We start from the raw sequence: 21275 nt of genomic DNA, 5'->3' as shown, positions 1-21275 counted from the left end.
TAAGAAGGCCTTCACAAAAATTAGGAAAGCCTTAATTCAGGCCCCAGCCTTAGAACTACCAGATCAAACGAAGCCTTTCTTCTTATACGTACATGAAAGAGAAGGAATGGCTATCGGAGTCCTAACACAAATGCTGGGGTTGTGGCATTGACCTGTAGCATATTTATCCAAGCAGTTAGACTCTGTAACACTAGGCTGGCTCCTGTTTCAAAGCTGTAGTGGCCACAGCCTATTGGCTCAGGAGGCTGGCAAGCTGACGTTAGGACAACAGTTAATCATCTGGGTACATAGTTGCTGAGACAGTGAATACTCTAAACCCAGCTACCCTGCTACCTGGAGGTGGGACCCTCTCACATTACTGTATAGATATGATGAGGTGTTCTTGAGCTGAAGGGATCTGCCTTTTAGTGACTCAGAAGTCATTTACTTGACAGATGGTAGCAGTTTCATCTCATCTACTGACTTTTTCTAGTTATAAAGATAACATTTTTTGTACATAATTTAAAAGAAAATTCTTTATTATATCATCCTAAAAAGAGTTAATGGTTTGTGTAAAACTTTATTTTTTATAGAAAATATCTATATGTTTAGGTTGAATTCATATAATATGCAGTAATATTTTTCTACACATGTTTAAAATATATATTCTTAGACTTATGTAATATATAATTTTTATAATCAGATTTTTAAATTTAACTATATGAGAAACTTCTCTTGTCATCATATTTTCTGTGAAATGTGATTTTAACCGGTGCATAATATAGCAAAATATGTATATACTGACATAGTAATAGAAATGTCAGTTGTTTGGGACTTATCACTGTGTTATGTGGAAATTCTTGTATATAAAATGTTAATACACATCTGATTATTAGAATTTTTTAAAATGAAAATATGGGCAAATATTTTACAACTTTAAAGCCCTTGTATCATAATATCAAACGACCCTTTAGAATGATGGTAAAGGTATGAGAGCATCTACTTCACTGAATATTTGCCAGTACCGACAATTGTGGATTTAATTATCTTTCTCAACTTTGTAGATGAAAGAAATGATATTTTATGTTGTTTTTAGTATTACTTACCATTTTGCATTACTGGCAAGTTGGACATTAAACAATGTTTATTGGTCATTTGTATATGTTTTTCTTTAGTATATTCATTGCCACCTCATGTGCTATACGTTCTGTTATATTGGGTAGTTTACATTTTTCTTGCTATTAGTGAGACCTCTTTCAACATAAAGGTTGTTAGCCATTTGTCTACCATATGCATTTCAAAATTTTCTATTTATAATATGTCTATTAATTTTATAACACAATAAAAATTTTACTATGAACATAGTCAAATGCATCATACTTATTCTCCGTGGTTTTGAATTTTGATTTTTTGCCCAAATTTAGTTAGATGTTTACTTATATCTATCTATACATCTATGTCTTAGATTAGCATTTTTATTCATACAATTCATACACTATACAGACTGATGGAGTACATGTGATATTTTGATACAAGCATAAAACATGTAATGATCAAATAAGGATAATTGAGATGTTCATCGCCTTAAATATTCATTATTTCTTTGTATTGGGAACATTTCAAATCTAGCTATTTTGAAATATATAATAAATTACTGTTAAGTATAGTCATCCTTCTGTGCTAATGAACACTAAAACTTGTTTCTTCTATCTAACTGCATTTTTACACCTATTAACTAACCTGTCTTCATTCCCCACCCCCCACACGTGCACACTTTCAAGACTTTTGTAACCACCATTCTACTTTCCACCTCCATGAGATCAGCTCATTTTATTTCCCACATATGAGTAATAACAAGTGATATTTGTCTTTCTGTGCCTGGATTATTTCACTTAACATAATGTCTTCCAGTTTCATCCATGTTGCTGCATATGACAGGATTTCAGGATCTTTTAATAGCTGAATAATATTCCATTGTGTGTATGTACCACATTTTCTTCATGCACTCATCTGTTGATAGACACGTTGATTCCATGTCTTGGGTACTGTGAATAAGACTGCAATAAACATGGGGTATTCACTTTTGCTTCTTTCATGGTTTCATTTATACTTAACCCTTCAATTCATTTGGAACATATTTGGCATGTGATACTGATCTAATTTAACCTTTTCCAAATATCCCATTTACTACATAGATTTTATTATATACCAGATAGTTACAAACATTAGATCCTTTCCCTGTGCTTTCTGTTTGTGGTCTGTCATGCAGTAATACTGAACTCTTTTACTTACTATTTTAGAGTATACTTGGACATTTAGACAGTGGAATAGACAAACTTTCCCTTTATTATTCTCTTTTCAAGAAGATCTTAAATGTTTTCACTTGTTTGTTCTTCCATGTTAAATTTAAAAATAATTTTATAAGGTACAGAAATTATCTCACATAGCTTTTCAAAATGATGAGTAAGCTGTCTTTCTCTAATCAATTTGTGAATTTTTTGAGGGCAGGGACTTTATCATTTTTCTATTTGTATTCCTACAATGTAATAGAGTGCTTAGACTATACTAGATGCCCAATAACTATTTGTTGAATAAGTAAATGAAGATATTGAAAGAGTAACCTTGTCACCAAATGGAAAACAGATCAGGTAGGTAATCCAAAGTGTCAGGAATGGGGACCACAGGTAATAAGATCAGATATGTTTCCCTGGAGAGTCCAGTGTTTGTTACATGCCTACCTTTATCAATCCCCAAGGGTTTATACTCTATTACTTCATTAGTCGTTGAAATTGAAATTTAAGCAGAATGATTCAGTAGTTGATTGCATGTGCAGTTCAAATCTGTGTTTTAGTTTGTTTTCCTTCAGTGAATCTTTTACATGAAACAAGTGCCCACACAAGGAGAGTTACATAGTTGAAAGAACGAAACTGCTACATTTGTGTATTTCTTTTATTCATTGTTTTCATTTTTTCTTCTTACATTACAAATAGGTTAATACATTTATTGAATTTGGGATAAATGCTAATTCTTGATGAATTATTTCTATGTTTAGAGTGCTTACATTCAATCAGTGCAAGGTTGGTAAAGACTATCTTGTATAGTCATAATAAATGTAATTATATCTGTTATTGCTTGTAGATGATATGATTGCTTATATTTAGTTTGTTTTATGAGGCATTTATAAGCACTTAGCAGTGCAATCAATTGTTTATGTAATAACTATCTTTCAAAAAGTAATTATTTCAAAGTGTTGGCATGTTCTCTTGAAGTTTAGCACAACAGTCTTCTATTGGTATTTTGATGCTGGAGAAGTCTAATTCAGGAAATTGTGAAATAAATCTGGTGGACATCTGCTTTGAGAGTAACTGTGACAATGGTTCCTTAAAAATTGTTTTATGGTGGGGTACTTAGAGACATTAGAATGCCGCAAGCTTTAGTTGTGAAAACCAGGCCAATTTCCTACTGCTTTTGCAGTAGCATATGTGTTTGTTGGCACTCTTAGGGACTCAGCTGGCATGATGTTATTGGTAAACTGTTTGATAACTATTCACGGGGCTATGTCAGAGCATAGGTGACCTGAAAATAGGCATTGTAACAATGGCAATCATTAAAAAATCTGGAGACAACAGATGAGAGGATGTGGAGAAAAAGGAACACTTTTGCACTGTTGGTGGGAGTGTAAATTAGTTCAACCATTTTGGAAGACAGTGTGGCGATTCCTCGAGGCCTTAGAAAAAGAAATTCCATTTGACCCAGCAATCCCATTACTGGGTATATATCAAAATGACTATAAATCGTTCTACTATAAGGACACATGTACACGAATGTTCATTGCAGCACTGTTTTCAATAGCAAAGAACTGGAATCAACCCAAATGCCCATTGATGATAGACTGGATTGGAAAAATGTGGCACATATACACCATGGAATATTATGCAGCAATCAGAAATGATGAGTTTGTGTCATTTGTAGGGACATGGATAAATCTGGAGAACGTCATCCTCAGCAAACTGACACAAGAACAGAAAATGAAACACCGCATATTCTCACTCATAGGCGGGTGATGAAAAATGAGAACACATGGACACAGAAAGGGGTGTACTAAACACTGGGGTCTATTGGGGGGAAAAAGGGAGGGCCAGTGGGAGGGGGAGGTGGGGAGGGATAGCCTGGGGAGAAATGCCAAATGTGGGTGAAGGGGAGAAGCAAAGCAAAGCACACTGCCATGTGCGTACCTACGCAACTGTCTTGCATGCTCTTCTCATGTACCCCAAAACCTAAAATCCAATAAAAAATTAAAAAAATAATAATAATAAAATAAATAAATAAAATAAAAATAAATAAAAAAGAAAGAAAAAAAAAATCAAGTAAAAATAGATCCCAATCTTGGAGATTATTGTTTTGTTGGCAAAACAGACACTGTTTGTCATTGTGCTGCCTGCAGCCTGCAGGCCCTAGAAACATATAGTTGGTGATTGTTCTGAGGAATTATATCACAGAGGGTCACTACTGCCATGAGTTCACAAACTTTAATAAGATTGCTGAGCACAATACCTAGGGGAATCATTGAGGTCTTTAGCAGAGATTCTAGAGTATGCACTGTGAATGTGTTCATTAAATGATGATCTGAAAGAAATTGCAAAGATTAACACGTTTTTCTGGAACTGTATCTGTCACATGGGAAGTGGTAATTTCTTATCTCTAGGCAAAATAAAGTCTCATAAGCCCTGAGAATGAAGAGTCTAAGTTTCGGTGATCACATACCCAAGGTAATGCCTTTAGTCTAAGTGACTTAACTGAACCCGGGGCTTAGGTACTCATCTTCTAGTTAGATTATGTCATTTTAATAGGCAAGGCATTCGCTTGGCTTTATTAGCAGTATCTGGTGCTATTTTATTTATGAGTTGATATCCATTGCTTTTCCCAAGATTTGTCCTTATCTTATATGAAAGTATCAAATTCTTAAAGTTAATTGTCCCTTAAATGTCCTGCTCATTCTAAGTGAGTTTTCTGCCCAGTTGGCAATAGATTTTAGGTCTGCTGATGTGGTGATGGGAGACTTGCTGGGGCAAAGTTGGCTGTAGACTGTGTAGTTAACACTTTGGAGTAGTAAAAGCTGTGTTCACAAGGTCTATTGCGAATGGAATGAATTGGTCTTCCTACCAGGCAATAAGTGGTCAAGTCTAGGTTCTACATTAACCTTACCTTGACTTTAATAAGGTACTACTAGTCGTCATCATCCTCATCTGTAAAACTAAAAGGTGAAAGACTGTTAAAGTCCTTTTACCTCTATTCTTCTGTAGGTCAGAATTAGTATAGCAAATCCCATAGTTGATGAACAACTCTGCTTTTTTTCTGGAAACACTGCTAGAATATAGTTACCAGTTCCCTGGCATTAAGTGTGATCATATTACTGAGTCTGGCAATGGAATCTCAATCACCATTTGGAGAACAAGTTGCTCTTTGATCAAGAACACTCATGTTGGACTTAATATGGATAAGAAGCAACTGAGATTTGAATATCCATCTAGGATAAATTATTACCCTACTAATAATCTGGGACTATCTAAGAAAATGTGCCAATAGAGTGTATTCTCTGCTTTACCCCTTCATCTAGATATCAATAACATTTGTGAGATAATATTATAGGTAGTATATATGCAAAGATTTTGGAAACAAAATCTTTGATGTTATTGAGAAATAAAATACTATTTTATTTCAAAAGCTACTTTTTCTAAGATATTTAATGGACTTACTGAAAACCAGTGCAGGGTATTATAAGTACTTCCAACTAACCAAGAGAGAAGGACTTGCCTTTTAAAAGAATAAAATCAAATGCTCTATATTACCATGTGTTTCAGTTTCATAAGTAGAAATTTTAGTTAATTCAACTGGGCATCGCTAGTTTCAGCAAACTATAGAGCAAAATTTAATGTAAATTAGTTGGAAATCTTATTCATTGTATGCAGCAGAGCATAACTGAAAGTATGAGGAATATTTATGGGATGCTGAATCCAGTAATATCTACAGTGAATAGCAGTAGAAGAGGCTGAAGATTATTTACTAATTCACCAAGGAGAGAAGAAATCTGAAGACTATAAAATTAAATATGTAAAAAACATCTGCAGATGATGCTTACGATGACCCTAATAGATGAGGATAAATAAATATTCAGGGAAAGTAAGGCAGTTACAATGGAAGTTGTTCCCTATTGTGAAAAATAAAATATCTCTTACACAGAAATATAAGTTAAAGTGCATTTCTCAACCAGATATGGTGGTTCACACCTATAATTCCAGTGCTTTGGGAGGTCAAGGTGGGAGGATCACTTGATGACAGAAGTTTGAGATGAGCCTGGGCAACATAGTGAGACCTTATCTTTACAATTTTTAAAAAAATTATCTGTGCATCACTGTGAACACCTGTAGTCTCAGCTACTCAAGAGGGTGAGGCAAGAGGATTGCTTGAGCCAGGAGGTTGAAACTGCAGTAAGCTATGATCGTGCTACTCCACTTCAGACTGGGCTACAGAGCAAGACCTTGTCTCTAAAATATATTATATTATACATTTAATATACAATATTAGTATTAATATAATATATTACATATATAATATATTAAATAGATTAACATATAATATAAATATTAATATAATATATGTGATGTCATTTTTTTATTATTTGTAGTGATGAGGTCTCACTGTGTTGCCCAGCTTGGTCTCAAACTTCTGTTGTCAAATGATCCTCCCACCTTGACCTCTCAAAGCACTGGGATTACAGGTGTGAGCAAGCACATCTGGTTGAGAAATGCATTTTAACTTACAATTTCTATGTATGTATTCAGAACGCAATCTTGATTCTTTATAATATTGCTTAAAAAGCAATCTTAAAGCAAGAATTTCAAGGGAGTTCTGAAAATAGCAAGTTAATTTGATTCCAAGTTTTGAGTGAGATGGGGAACATGTATTTTTCCTGTTTTCATTAATTTATAAAGCACTGGACAGGGAAAGGAAAAAAATGATTGAATCATTGGATACTTGAACTAGAGGAGATAGTGTAGATTTTGTTTTAATTCAAGTACCTTATCTTCAAAATGAGGAAACTGAGGGGAAACAGATTAAACAGCATGCTCAGGTTTCATAATTCGTGGCACTATGAGGATTATAGTTCTGTGTATTATTAGCCATTTGAGGGAAGTAGATGTCTGGTAGGCTTGGCCCCTGTCTCACAGTTATATAATTACATCCTGACTCGATAGCTGATGATAACGAGAAAGACACATATGTTAAACTTACATAACATTTGCTATGAGACAGACATGGTTGTACACGATTTACAGATAATAGCTCCTCTCATTTTCACAGCAACCCTGTAACCAGACTCCAGTTTGGTCTGACTGATCTTGCCTTCTGGTGTTTAGAGCTTTGTCTACACCCCTGCAGTACTGTAGCATAGCTGGTTTGTGTAATGTGTGATGGTATGTCACTTCTCATATTAGGTTAGAAAAGGCCATGAAGATTTTGTCTTGGGTTTCTTTCCTCACTCTCTACCTCTCTCCATGTCTCTCTTGGATAATTCACTCTATGGGAAGCCAATAGTCATGTCAGGAGTAGCCCTATGGAGAGGACCATGTAGTGAGACCTCTTGCCAACAGCCACGTGCTGTGCAGATCCTAAAGCCACAGTCAAGCCTTCAGATGATGGCAACCTCAGCCAATAGGTTGACTGAAACATCACGGGCTATCCTGAATCAGAACCACTCAGCTAAATTGTTCATTAACACCAAAGTAGTGTTGTTTAATGACATTCATTTTTCTAGTGACTATGACATACGTAGTTATTGTTGTTGTTAAGTCTGCAGTTAAGACTTACCTGTGGAAGGTTTACTATTGTGTATAATTTCAAATTAGTGAAGTTTCACAAGTGGACCAGAGATAATAAAAGTCAGAAGAGAGCTGTGATACAAGTCACTGCTGCACAAAAGTTAAAGAAAGGTAAAGGAGTGGGATGCATTAGCTGAGAAGAAGGGTGCTGAAGACAGACTCTTACCTCAGAGAGATGATTGCCTTCTGTCTGTTAAACTGGGAGCTGAAACTTGTTACCTTGGTTACCAGGGACTTGATGCTCAATAGTCAAAGGTGAAATTAGTTGAAGAGTGTTTGTTTTATTGCTAAGTGGGCGAAAAGAAAAGTTTTCCTTGGACAAATATAGTTTTTGTTCAATATCTGTGGGAGATTGGATTCAGAATCCTTTGTTGATACCAAAATTTATTAATGCTCAATTCTTTTATACAAGATGGCATTAAATTTGCATATAACACACATGTGTATTCCTGTATATATTAAATTACCTCTAGAATACATATAATACATAATACAGTATAAATGCTATGTAAATAGCTGACACACTGTAGTGGTATCATTATTTTTTATTTTATGCATTTAATTATTTTTTATCTGCTATTGTTTGAATTCAATAGCAGCTTAAATGAGGGACCTGCAGATATGGGAGGACAACTATACATTCTGTTTAGATGCCTAACATATCTGGCTTGAATCATTGATACTGAACAAAACAACTGAAGATATTAGGAAACTTGATGTGATTTATGTTACTTAGGTATTTTTTAAAAGGTAAAATGGATGACTGTGAAGAATAATTCATGGTAAGCCTTTATAGGATTACTATAAATACTTTAGTAACATTATATCTGTGGCTATTGAAAGCAAACATTTAAGAAATTGTATCAAGGCTATTGGCATGAAAAACTGTGAATATTATAGACCACTGAATGTTTTATCAAGATAGGAAAAGGGGAAAACTAGAAAAACATTGAAAACTTATGACCGATTGGATGCCTGTTTTACTCTTTTGGGGAAGACTTTATAGTAACTACATTATTTTTAGATATGTTGTGACTTGGTGGAATATTCTCAGACTTCCTCAGCAAAGTTAGTTGACCTGTCATTTCATCACCATGTACGTGACTTAAAGTTTCACATGGCATTGTGGTTATTGCTTTCATGTCTGTCTGCCATGGCCTTCACTGGTCAGAATTAAGTATTATTTATTTTTATATCACAGTGAATGTGTAGTGCTTAGCACTTATTATGAGCTCAAGAAGATGTTAAACAACTGCAAAATATATTTTAAAATAGTGTTTAGAAAATACAGTGGTTCATAAATTTTTTGTGCAGATATAGAGACTGTTACATTTGGTAGAAATCTTAACAATGGCAGGGAAATATTATTTGATTATAATTTTCCAATTACTTAAATGAAGAAAGAAGATAATCATTTATTGCATTTTCTGACAATATAAATAATTTTAAAGGTCAAAATTATCATAAGGATTCTAAGCATGAAATTTACCATCATTTATTTCTCCATACTTTTTGACATGCTATTAAGTCTTTTGTGATAAAAAGTTACCTTTATGAAACTTTAAAATTATATTTTAAAAATATGTATATTTGTCAAGATGCTTTAAATGATTCAATCTTTCTTCACATATAGTGAAATATTTACTCATTTACAAAAATTAGTAATGTACTTATTTACCTGGCACTATTTAAAGCACATAATCTCCTTTACTTAGTGCTGGTATGAGAAATGTTCTTCACTCATAGAACTTACATTTTGGGAGCAAGAGTTAAAATTAAAGTAAACAGGCAATTTAAGGAGGCTCCTAAATTGAAGGAGCCTAATAGATACCTACATGGGACTGTTGAGAAGGAAATGCATGTGACAAGAGCCTATGGGGGAGATCAGGACTGAAGATAAAGGTTTGGAATATAGAAGAATAATGACATGTAAAGTCCTGATACTGAATAAAATCACTTATGGAGTTTGTATAAATAAAAAAGAGAGGAGACCAGAGGACAGATTCATGGGCACTTCAATATTTACAGGTCTCACGGAGCAGAATAATCCATGAAAAAGATTGTGAGGGAGGATGATTTCAAAAAGCTTAAAAGAAAAATGCCTTTCAATAAGAAGGGAATAGCTGCTTATATCTGGTACTGTCGGAGGTAAAGAAAACAAGAATAGAGAATTAACCACTGGGTTTTACAAGATGGCAGTCCTCAGCGGCTCATATATCCCTACTGCTGGTGTAGTAGTAGTAGTAATAGTAATCTTAATAACAAGCACTTCATAGCACCTCTGAGGGCCAGATACTCTTGTATATGCTTAACAGGTATTAAAAAATTTATATGTGTGTGTGTGTGTGTGTATTAGTGTGTGTATGTGTGTGTATATATATATATATATAACTCATATATATATTTGATGTAATAATTGAAAATATCTAATTGGATTGAGCTGAAACAAAAATGGGAGAAAGTTGTTGTATTAGTTATGTATTGCTACATTAAAAAAAGTAGTTGCTTACAAAGAGAAAACATTTATTTTCTCATCATTCCCATACATTAGGAGTTCAAATTTAGTTGTCTGGTTCTGCCTCAAGGACTCTGATTTGGTAGCAGTTAGGACAGTGGGTAGAGCTGCACTCGCCTGGAGGTTGCATGGGCCTGAATGATTCTCTTGTAAGATGGCTCAGTCTCAAGGCTATTGGCTGGAGAGCTCAGTTACTCACTGACCATTGGCAGGAGGTCACAATTTCTTGCACCCAAGCCTTTCCATAGTGCTGGTATCAATAGGGCAGCAGCCTTCCCTGCAAAGCAAGAAATCAAGGGCAAATGAGGGGAGAATGTGATGGCCTTGATAACTTATTATCAGAAATTATATATTGTCACTTCTGTCCTATTCTATTTATTAGAATTGTATCAGAAGGGATTTCTATGGAAAGTTAGTTCCCACCTTTTGACCTGAGTGCCAAATAATCTGTTAGCATATTTTAAGCCACTGCTTCAGTGGAAGTGTGAAGATTCCAAATATATGCAAGTATTGTGAGAATTTTTTTTCTGGTAAAGGTAGCAGAGAGATGAACAATTAATTGAAATTACATATAGAATGAAATATTTTTAAAGACAATATTAAGGCATATTTTGTGCTTATATGAAAAAAAAACACAAAGAAAAGAAAGAGGACATAAAGGTCCCCAAGGAGATTTAATATGGAAAAGGATCTATATAAAAAGAAAGAAGCAGTGGGGAAGCTTCTTTCGCAGAAATCAAAGGAAGTTAGAGAATGGTAAGTACACTGTCAGGCAGTATGGGAAATTTTGGGGAGGAAAGTTGGGGTAATATAAAAAATATGCTCTATTTTCCCTGGGAAGTATTAGGTGAGTATAACAGTAGAGAAGATGAGGCAAAAACAGTGTTCTGAGGGTTTGAGGACAGAGGAAATAAGAACTATGTGGTTAGCTTGGAGAGTAGAACAACGAATTTGCGATGGAAGTTAAATAGGAGTATCTGGCTTTTGTGAGTGCCCTTTTGAGATTCACGATCATAACTATAAGTGAATCCAGTCAGCACATTTGTAAGATTATGAGTATCTTAGACCAGATTATTATTACCATGGGCCCGAATTATTATAATGGTTACCCCACGGGTCTTCCTTTCCTCAGGTTTCCCCTACTATTGTGACTATCAATCTTCTTAAAACATTTGTCTGCATAAAGTAAGCTCTAGGTCAAAAACGTTGTTTCTCCTTGATCTTGAAGGTCAAATACTTAGATTTTCTCCTGAGGCCCATCATAATATGGCCATAGGCTATATCTCCAACAATGGAAAACTACAAAATATTTTCCATGGCACATTAACATGATCTGCTTTGTATTTTGGAATGGTTATTCTGGCAGTTATATGGAAACCTATTGGAATAAGGCATTACCAGATTCACAGAGGCCAGGAAGGAGACTGAATCTGTGGCAAAATGTGACAGTGGTCCCAAAGCATCAGCAGAGGAAGAGAAGTGAGTGGATGGAAATGAGAGATACTAGGAAGAAATCTCTTGACTTGAATGTTAGGATAAAGTGATAGGGAGGTATCTAGAGTGACAAACAGATTTTTTACTTACATCAGTGTTAGATGGTGGTAACAGAGAATAGAAAAGGAAGAACGACGATGAAGACAAAGAGAAGTCCAGCTTAATAGGCATGAAACTTGACATAGCCAAGTAACATATATTTGTAGTTGTCCAGTAGACAACTGGAATGTATAAGTTTGAGGTCTGAGTTCTAGACTGAAGATCAGAATTTGGGAATCATTAGCACTGAAATCATAGATTGGTTTCTCATCAAGTATTGCGTATATATATATAGGATTAGAGAAACTGAGACTATCTGGATCCCTGGAAAAAACTTTAAGGATAGAGGAAGAGATTTCTCCAAGAAAGAAAATAAGTGACACAAGGGTAGAAGAAATAAAATTGTGAATGTTGTCACAGAAAGTATAAGAAAGAGCTTCTTAAGTACACTAAGGTTTATATTTAAAAAGAACAAGGATAAGTTAGACAATAGTGCAATGAACAATAGTTCTCAACCATAACTGTCTGTTAGCATCCTCTGGAGACCTTCTTTAAAAATCAAGTAATATCTGGATCATATATCTAATAAATTAAATCAGAATACCTGAGTAGCAGGTAGTAGTGGTCCCTGTTTAAAGCTCTCTGATGATTCTGGTGGAGATTAAAGATACAGATCTACTGAGATAGAGTGATTTGACTGTTTCATATATTATATGCAATAGGATAAGCGTAAATGAAGTAAGATTAAGTTGCATGTGGCAATAAAATTTAGATAGTGCTATTACTATGAAAGTTTAGAGAATATGAGCCAGCTGTATGTGATGGATTGCAAAAAAAATTTATCTTAGAAATCCCACTATCCCACTTAACTCTGTGTGTACTCTTTGCAATTTGACTTTGGTGCCCCTCTCTAACTCTGTTTCTCTACCTCCATAATTTGGGCTGGCCCTGTGACTTGCTTTGACCTATAGAATGTGGCAGTAATGCTATTTCAAAAGTTCTGAGTTTAGGCCTAAAGAAAGCTTGCAGCTTTCGTTCTCATTTTCTTGCTTCCCTGAGACCACAAACTGAAAAAGCCCAGGTTGCTTTTCTTAAAGGTGAGAGGCCATGTAAAGAGAGAGAGAGAGAAGGTACCTGCTGACATTCAGTACAATTCTCCAGACATGTGATTGGGGCGACCTTGGACAATCTAGTACTAGTTGAGCAATCAGATGACTGTGAACACATCATTGACCCCAGGAAAGATAAGCAGAGATGCCTCCTTTCTTAGCCCAGCCCACCTAAACCCACAGAATTGTGAAGTAAAATGACTGAAGTTTAAACCACCAAGTCCCAGCATGCTTGTTATACAGCAATTCACAGCTAACATACTGTACAAGAAACAGCCATCTTTAGATGTAACTGATGAAATAGACAGTTACAAATGCTTGTCTATAGATAATTCTGACATATCCTAAGAAATCTATTTTAAGTCTCCTGTGACCACATAAACCTTTTATAAGCACTGTATCTGAAACATAGGAGTATTGTGGACTACTTTTTAGAAATATTTAATTATTCAATTTAGTGAATTTTCTAATGATTTGTCCTCCCAGCTTCATTTCCCACCTCTTACTTTGGGCATGTGACTCAAAGAAAATAGCCAGAGATGGTCTGTTACTCCTGCTGCTGCTATTGTTACCACTCCCCCTGCTACCACTACAGTAATAGAAACAACTCACCTTTATTAAACTTTCTATTTGTCAGAAGCCTTCCCATAAACTTGGCTTTCTGTATCTCATTTTATTCTAACACTGTGTGATCTACAGACCATTATATCCTCAGTTTACAGATGAGGGAACCCAGGCTCAAAGATGACAAAATAAAGAAACACAACTGCTAAGTGGCTGGAAAGTGACTTGATACAGGTTTGAAAGAATCGGCAGCCTGTTTTTCTAACTAGTTTTATTTTATTTATTTTATTTTTTAATTTTTTTTTCCAAGACAGCGTCTTGTTCTGTCGCCCATGCTGGAGTGCAGTGGTGTAATCTCAGCTCACTGCAACCTCCGCCTCATGAGTTCAAGCAATTCTCCTGTCTCAGCCTCGCAAGTAACTGGGATTCCAGGCATCCACCACCATGCCCAGCTAATTTTTGTGTTTTTAGTAGAGACAGGATTTTACTGTGTTGGCCATGCTGGTATCGAACTCCTGACCTCATGACCTGCCTGACTCAGCCTCCCAAAGTGCTGAGATTACAGGCCTGAGGGACTGTGCCCAGCCTTGACTAGTTTTAAAAGTCATTTAGGTCTATATCAAAAGCATTTTCATAATACCCTTCCCGAATTTTCATTTGTGAATTTTATGAAAGAAAGAGCCTTTTGGGCCACTGTTTTTTAAGTAAGGAAAGAAAATTACTATTCTTTGAGGACCTGCTAGTGTGCGAAGCAATTCATCCATATTATCTAAAATAATCCTCCCAACCATTCTACATTACACCTGTCATCTCCACTTTTATGACACATAAAATAGGGAGATTAAATAATTTCCCGAAGGTTATATGGCCTGGAACTGGTATGGCTCAGACCTCAACACAGGTCTATGAGGCCCTAAGCCTCAAATTCTTTTTATTATGCTACCTTGCCTTTTTCTTGGAATTTATATCCAGTGGTGAAGTTCATTTTATTTCCCAGAGACCCAGTTCTCCCATCCAGGATAAACTGCTAGCAGCTGTTCCTTCCTTCATGTTATCTTAAATGTCATTGCCACAAGTAAGTCTTTTCTGATCTCCTAGATTAGCATACTTTCCTGTTACATAGATCCTAGGCACCTTTTTTCCCCTCTGTAACACTCCTCTTTCTTTTAACCTTTTCTGTTTTTATTTCCTCAACTGAGAATCCCCATAAAGATGAGGATATTTTGTTGTCTACATCATTAAAATGTTCTCCCTAGTACAGAGCCTGACACAGAGCAATCTCTCAATGAGTATTTTGTGAATTAATGCATGAACTTTTAGGCTATGGAGAGACCTGGAGAAATGGCATTTGTGTATGTAAACTTATTGTAACTAAAATCCTATATAACAGGAAGAAAATCTTGATAATAAGAGAAGAATAAGTACAGCTTTGAGACAGGACAATACCTTCAGGATATGAAGGCCATGATCATGTAAAATTCTCCCTGCTTCAGTGAAAGTCTGTCATGGAGCCCATTGAAATCTCATCCTTGATGGCTTTTTGCTCATTGTGTTTCAAAGTGGACACGTTAGGCCACTGCACCAAGGAGTCTAGCAAGATTACATGTTCGTTTCCACGGACACCAATCAGTAGCAGAAGACAGGAAATAAATAAGATCTAAGCATAAAGCACTGATATCATATTGTACTCTTCATAAAATTGAATCAAGGAAAGTTACATAATTGAAATCAAGGTAAGAAAAACATGTCATGTGTTTTGAATCAAAACAGCAAGTCAGATGTTGAGCTGATTAAAATAAACTTGAGTTCTTTTGTCATTTCTTTCTCTTCAAGATTTTGCAAAGTTGTAAACTTTAAACAAACAAATAGGTGACATTTATGTCTCTTAATGGTTAATTCTGGTGACCACCAGAAGAAAAAATATATATATGAGAAAATAATCCTTAAAGGGTTACTTAGAACCAGGTAGATAAAAAATAAGATTGATTGTATTATTCTATTTCATACTGGAATATTAACACAGCATAAAGCCAATCCAAAGACCACATTTTAATGCACTTGAAAATAATTATTTCAAATAAATACATAAATGTATTTTCACAAAAATGTGAAAAATACAATCTACATAAATCTATGTAAATGGATGGTTATAGTGAATTAATATATAACATTACTGAGTAGATTGCTCAGGGTTTCACTAAATAAAAAAGACTAAAGACCTGGGTTAGCAAGAAAAAGCTCTTTCGCTCTATTTCAGTTTCTTTAGGTTGTTAATCTGGTCCAAGATGATCAACTTCTCATTAATCATAATAATTAGAAGTAGATTTACTGAGCATTACTGTAATTTTCAGTCATGCTAATAATTGTGCAATCCTCCATTCATTAATGTAAATGAGGTAAATTAGAACCATGACATTATAAAGAAGAGGCAGAAGCTGTGGGAACTTTAGTGGATCCTCCCTAAACCCCATTAATTTAATTGTAATATGTTGCTCTTCAATACTTCTTTTCACTCCTTTTATTTTATGTTGCTAACGGTTCTTCAGATTGGTTAATGAGCATACTAGCCTCTTAATTTAAGTGACTGCTATGGTGTGGTCTAAATCATACATATTATATTGTCTCATTACATTTAACCCTTTCTCACATGTTCAATCAACAACCATTTATGTAGTCGTTCATCCTACTATTATTTGGAATTATACATATCAGCAAAACACAAAAGAAAGGAGAGGCATTGTATTAGTCTGTATTCACGCTGCTGATGAGACTATCCAAGACTGGGAAGAAAAAGGGGTTTAATTGGACTTACAGTTCCACATGGCTGGGGAGGCCTCAGAATCATGGTGGGAGGTGAAAGGCACTTCCTACAGGGCAGTGGTGAGAGAAAATGAGGAAGAAGCAAAAGTGGAAACCCCTGATAAACCCGTTAGATCTCCTGAGACCTAATTACTATCAGAAAAACAGCATGGGAAAGATGGATCCCATGATTCAATTAGCTCCCCCTGGGTTCCTCCTGCAACATGTGGGAATTCTGGGAGATACAATTCAAACTGAGATTTAGATGGTGACACAGCCAAACCATATCAGGCATTTCAGTTTTCTGGGAGATTATAGCCTGGAAGATAATGTGGAGTGAATTGATATTGTTAAAAATACAAAGGCAATTTCAAATTAAATATTGCTTCTTTGTCATTTTTTTTTGAGATGAAGTTTCAGTTGTGTCACCCAGGCTGGAGTGCAATGGCACAGCTTTGGCTCACCACAACCTCTGCCTCCTGGGTTCAAGTGATTCTCCTACCTCAGCCTCCTGAGTAGCTGGGATCACAGCCAAGCACCACCATGCATGGCTAATTTTGGATTTTTATAGAGACAGGGTTTCTCCATGTTGGTCAGCCTGGTTGGTCAGGCTGGTCACCCAGCCTCAGGTGATCTGCCCACCTCGGCCTCTCAAATTGCTTGGATTATAAGTGTGAGCCACCACGTCTGTCCCTTCTTCATCTTTTATATTTGTTTAGACATTCCCAAAAAGGCCTACTGGTATTGGGAAGAAATCTTTCACAAAGAAATTTTATATCTTGCTTTTAAGAAACCACACAAAGAGCAGGGCCTTCTTGTACCTGCTCTTTTTTTAAGTGCTTTCAACTCAAAATAGTCAATATGCTAGAGTCATATTTTGTGTGGGGAGCACATTCTTAGCTCCTTCATGTTCATTGAGCAATCTTGTACTGCCTTCTTTGGGCTAGGCACTGAGTATGCCTCTGGGATGTCACATATGGTAAGGTCACCTTTTAAAAAGAACATAATCTACTTGGAGAAACAGTAATAAGAGATGCTCAGGCCTGGGATTTAAATTTTTTCCAGAGGACCAAAACCTGTGTTTTTTCCACAGTAAAAGACATGGCCATTTCAAAGAGATTTGGGCTTTATTAAAAACAATAGCATTATGGTTCTAGCAGAGAATAAATATGGGAGTCATATAATCAACAATTTCTTTTCATTTGTTTATTGTGACCAGAAAACTGGAAATAAACTGGGGGAAGGAAGGCATGGAGGGAGGAGAGAATGAGATAGAGATGGAGAGAGAGTGAATATCAGGAGGGCCATTGCTTATCCTGGCAAAATCTAATAAGCCAGTAGCAGTAAGGGGAAGAAGAAGGGCTAGATTTCAAAGATGTTGAAACAGTGAAACACGGTAGGTCTCAGTGACAGATTAATGAGGACGGACATGGTGAGGCAGAGTGGGGCTAAAGAAGACCTCTGATTTGTGGCTTGATCAGCTTGGTGTACGGTCACCTTGGCACATCACCAGCTTCGGTGCTGTTGCCATTCACAGAAGTAGAATACAGGCTAAGAAGCAGGTTGGAATAAATAGAAAACAGTTAGGTTTTCCTTTATTTTTAATAGCGTAGGAACAGAGCGAAAGGGGCCCGAGTATTTCCTGAGATGTGGTAGGCACGTTTCTGCTGTTACAGTAGTTGTGATTGTGTGCTGCACTATCGCTACTGCTGTTGTCGTAGCTACCTCTGATCCTTACATTTTTGAACATTTATTTATAGCTGTTCTATGTGTATTTTCTTTGCAGCTTTCACAGCAAGCCTATGATATAAATGTTCATCTTTATTTTATACTAAGTAAACTGAGGCTTAGTGAGGTTTAAGTGTTGCTAAATAACATTGCTAATTGTCAAGAAGTTAGTGAATGTCAGAGTGGGAGTTCAACCTGACTCCAATCTATACTCTTTGCAGTGCCTCCTGTCTATTCAATTTCAAATCATTTGAATATGAAGTACCTGTGAGACATCCAGATTTGCTTATTTGTAAATTGTGCATGATTATAATTGCCTAAATGCATGTGAAAGTGTGAAACTGAGATGTGCTGCAACTATAGAATATTGAAAAGCCTTTTTTTATCATTTGCTATTAATTAAATTCTAGAAAAGAATGTGATTAAACTGAGGATTTCTAAGTAGTTTTCGAGACTAATTAGATCAAGCCTAAAATTTTCTTGGGAATGCTTAGTTTGTCTTCTATTTAATATCTCCAATAGTAAAAAAAAGTTACAGACTGAAAAAGTTGAAGTCAAAAAGAACTTTAGAGACTATTTAGTAAAAGGGTTTATATAAAGAAAATAAGTTCTAGGCAAAATTTGCTACTGCCAGTCCTTATATCATATCCAGATTTTTTTTTTTTTTTTTTTTTGAGACAGAGTCTGGCTCTGTCACTCAGGCTGGAGTGCAGTGCTGCAATCTCAGCTAACTGCAACTTTTACCTTCTGTGTTATAGACTGAATTCGGTCCACATCAAAATTTATATGTTGAATTACTAACCCCCAGTACTTTAAAATAGCATTGTCTCAGCTTCCTGAGTAGCAGTGATTACAGGCATACACCGCAATGCCTGGCTGATTTTTGTATTTTTATAGAGACTAGGTTTCACCATGTTAGACAGGCTGGTCTTGAATTCCTGACCTCAGGTGATCCACTCCCCTTGACTTCTCAAAGTGCTGGGATTACAGGCGTGAGCCACTGCATCTGGCTGTGTTTCCTTTCACCTATGTAACATACTAAAGTTGAGTAGTGTCAGCATCTTTATCCTGCCCGTGAACGCCCTACCTCTTTGGCCACATTCTCCACCCCTTGTTATTTTCTTACTCACAGAAACTATTCATTCATTAATCTTCCTAGCCCCATAGGCCTTATGTTTGTGATGCCTAATCTACAGACCAGTTCAGTATTATAAGTTAATAAATTTTACAATGGGAAATAGAACCTAGGGTTCAAGATTTACTGTCTTTCAGTCTATGAAACCTATTATTATTTTTTTCTTGTGACAAAGAATGTATTAGTTTGCTAACTCTGCCATAGCAAAAACCACTGACTGGGTGGCTTAAGCAACATAAATTTATTTTCTCACAGTTCTGGAGACTAAAAGTCCAAAATCAAAGTATGAGTAGGTTTTTTTTCTCCTGAGGCCTTGGATTGCAGATGATCACCTTCTCTCTGTGCTCTCTAGTCTTTTCTCTACACCTGCATCCTTGATATCTCTTTCTTTTATTATAGGGACATTAGTCAGCTGTGTTAGGGCTCACTCTTAGGGTCTTATTTATCCTTAATTACCTCTTTAAAAGCTGCATCCCCAAATACAATGCTATTTTAAAGTACTGGGGGTTAGTAATTCAACATATAAATTTTGATGTGGACCGAATTCAGTCTATAACACAGGATTTTGGTTGAATAAATAATCCCAGTTAATTTAAACTGGTTGTGACTGCTCCTTTCCTTAGAAACCTTATAGTACTTTAAAAAATCTCCATTATGACCCTGTTTTGTAGTTTGGTAATTTACACTCTGGCTTTATCTTTATTATAAAGGGATAAGTATTTTTAGGGCAAAAAATTAAAGCTTGGGGTCCTTTATGCCACACATTTTTAAGAATTATTTGATAACATAAAGCCAAAAACATTTTCAATTTAAAAAAACTCACCAGTTCATTTTGTTTGTATTTCAACATATAAGAAGAATGAGTTAAACAATTATTTTTGTTTTAGAAGAAAGACTTGTGGTTAAATTAAGATGTTGTGATAAAAACTATATGGTTTAATCAGTCTAATTAAAATTGACATTAATCTCTGATTCCAATGAGTTGCGTGTCTTTATATCAATTTTATTTTTTATGGTTATTTTATGTAATATTAATATTATAGCTCTAATTGATATTTGTTATTAAGATATCTAGATTTTGAAAGTTTATTTCACCATATTTACAGGATCAAATGCTATTAAGTTAACACAAAGTCATGGCTTGTTTAACAACAGAATTACTTTCTGAGAAATGCATTGTTAGGCAATTCCGTCATTGTGCAAACATCACAGATGTGCTTTCCCAAAGCTGGATGCTATAGCTTACTACATACCTAAGGTATGCAGTATCTAGCCTGTTCCTCCTGTGCTACAAACCTATGCAGCATGTTATGGCATTGGATACTGTAGACATTTTAATACAACCGTAACTATTTATGTGTCTAGACAGAAAAAGATACAGTGAAAATGGGATATTACAGTTTTATGGGGCCACCATCAAATATGTGGTTCATTAAAACATCATCCTGTGGCATATGATTGTATATCTCTTTGGCCAAGTTGAAAAACTTGCTTCAGGTTAAATTTTGCACTCCAGAAGTGAAAATAGAAATAGTATAACCTCTATGTATGTATATTGGACCACCCAGTGGATTTTTCTACAGTGAAACATTAAAAATAATATTAAAACTTTGTAAGTATTAACATATATCCATTTTGTCACTGACCCAACTTTTCTAAAGCATTGCTTTAAGAGCATAGCAATAACTATTGAATATCATGTCAGTCAAGTGCATACATTTTCCTTACTGGTATTTTGCAGGATTATTTATAAAATAACTTTACCATAGCTGAAGGTATCAGTGTTTTAAACTGTCCATGTAAACTCACAGCCCTTGAACAATAAACATGTTTTGAGTCTTTTACCCTTTGGTCGTGTGCTATAAGGAAATTCTATGGCCTTTAAAATGAGACTTATCTGATTTTCTTTTAATTGTTTTAACTTACTTATTTGGCCAATGAAAATTTGAAATGTATCAAAGGCATCCCAGGTACAAGCAATGCTTCTTATTTGCTGTGGAATTTGGGTAAGTCACTTAGCATTCAATGGACCT

This window comes from Callithrix jacchus, chromosome 17 (genome assembly GCF_049354715.1).
Source record: "Callithrix jacchus isolate 240 chromosome 17, calJac240_pri, whole genome shotgun sequence".
Classification (NCBI taxonomy): Eukaryota; Metazoa; Chordata; class Mammalia; order Primates; family Cebidae; genus Callithrix; species Callithrix jacchus.
This window is presented reverse-complemented; position numbering follows the sequence as displayed.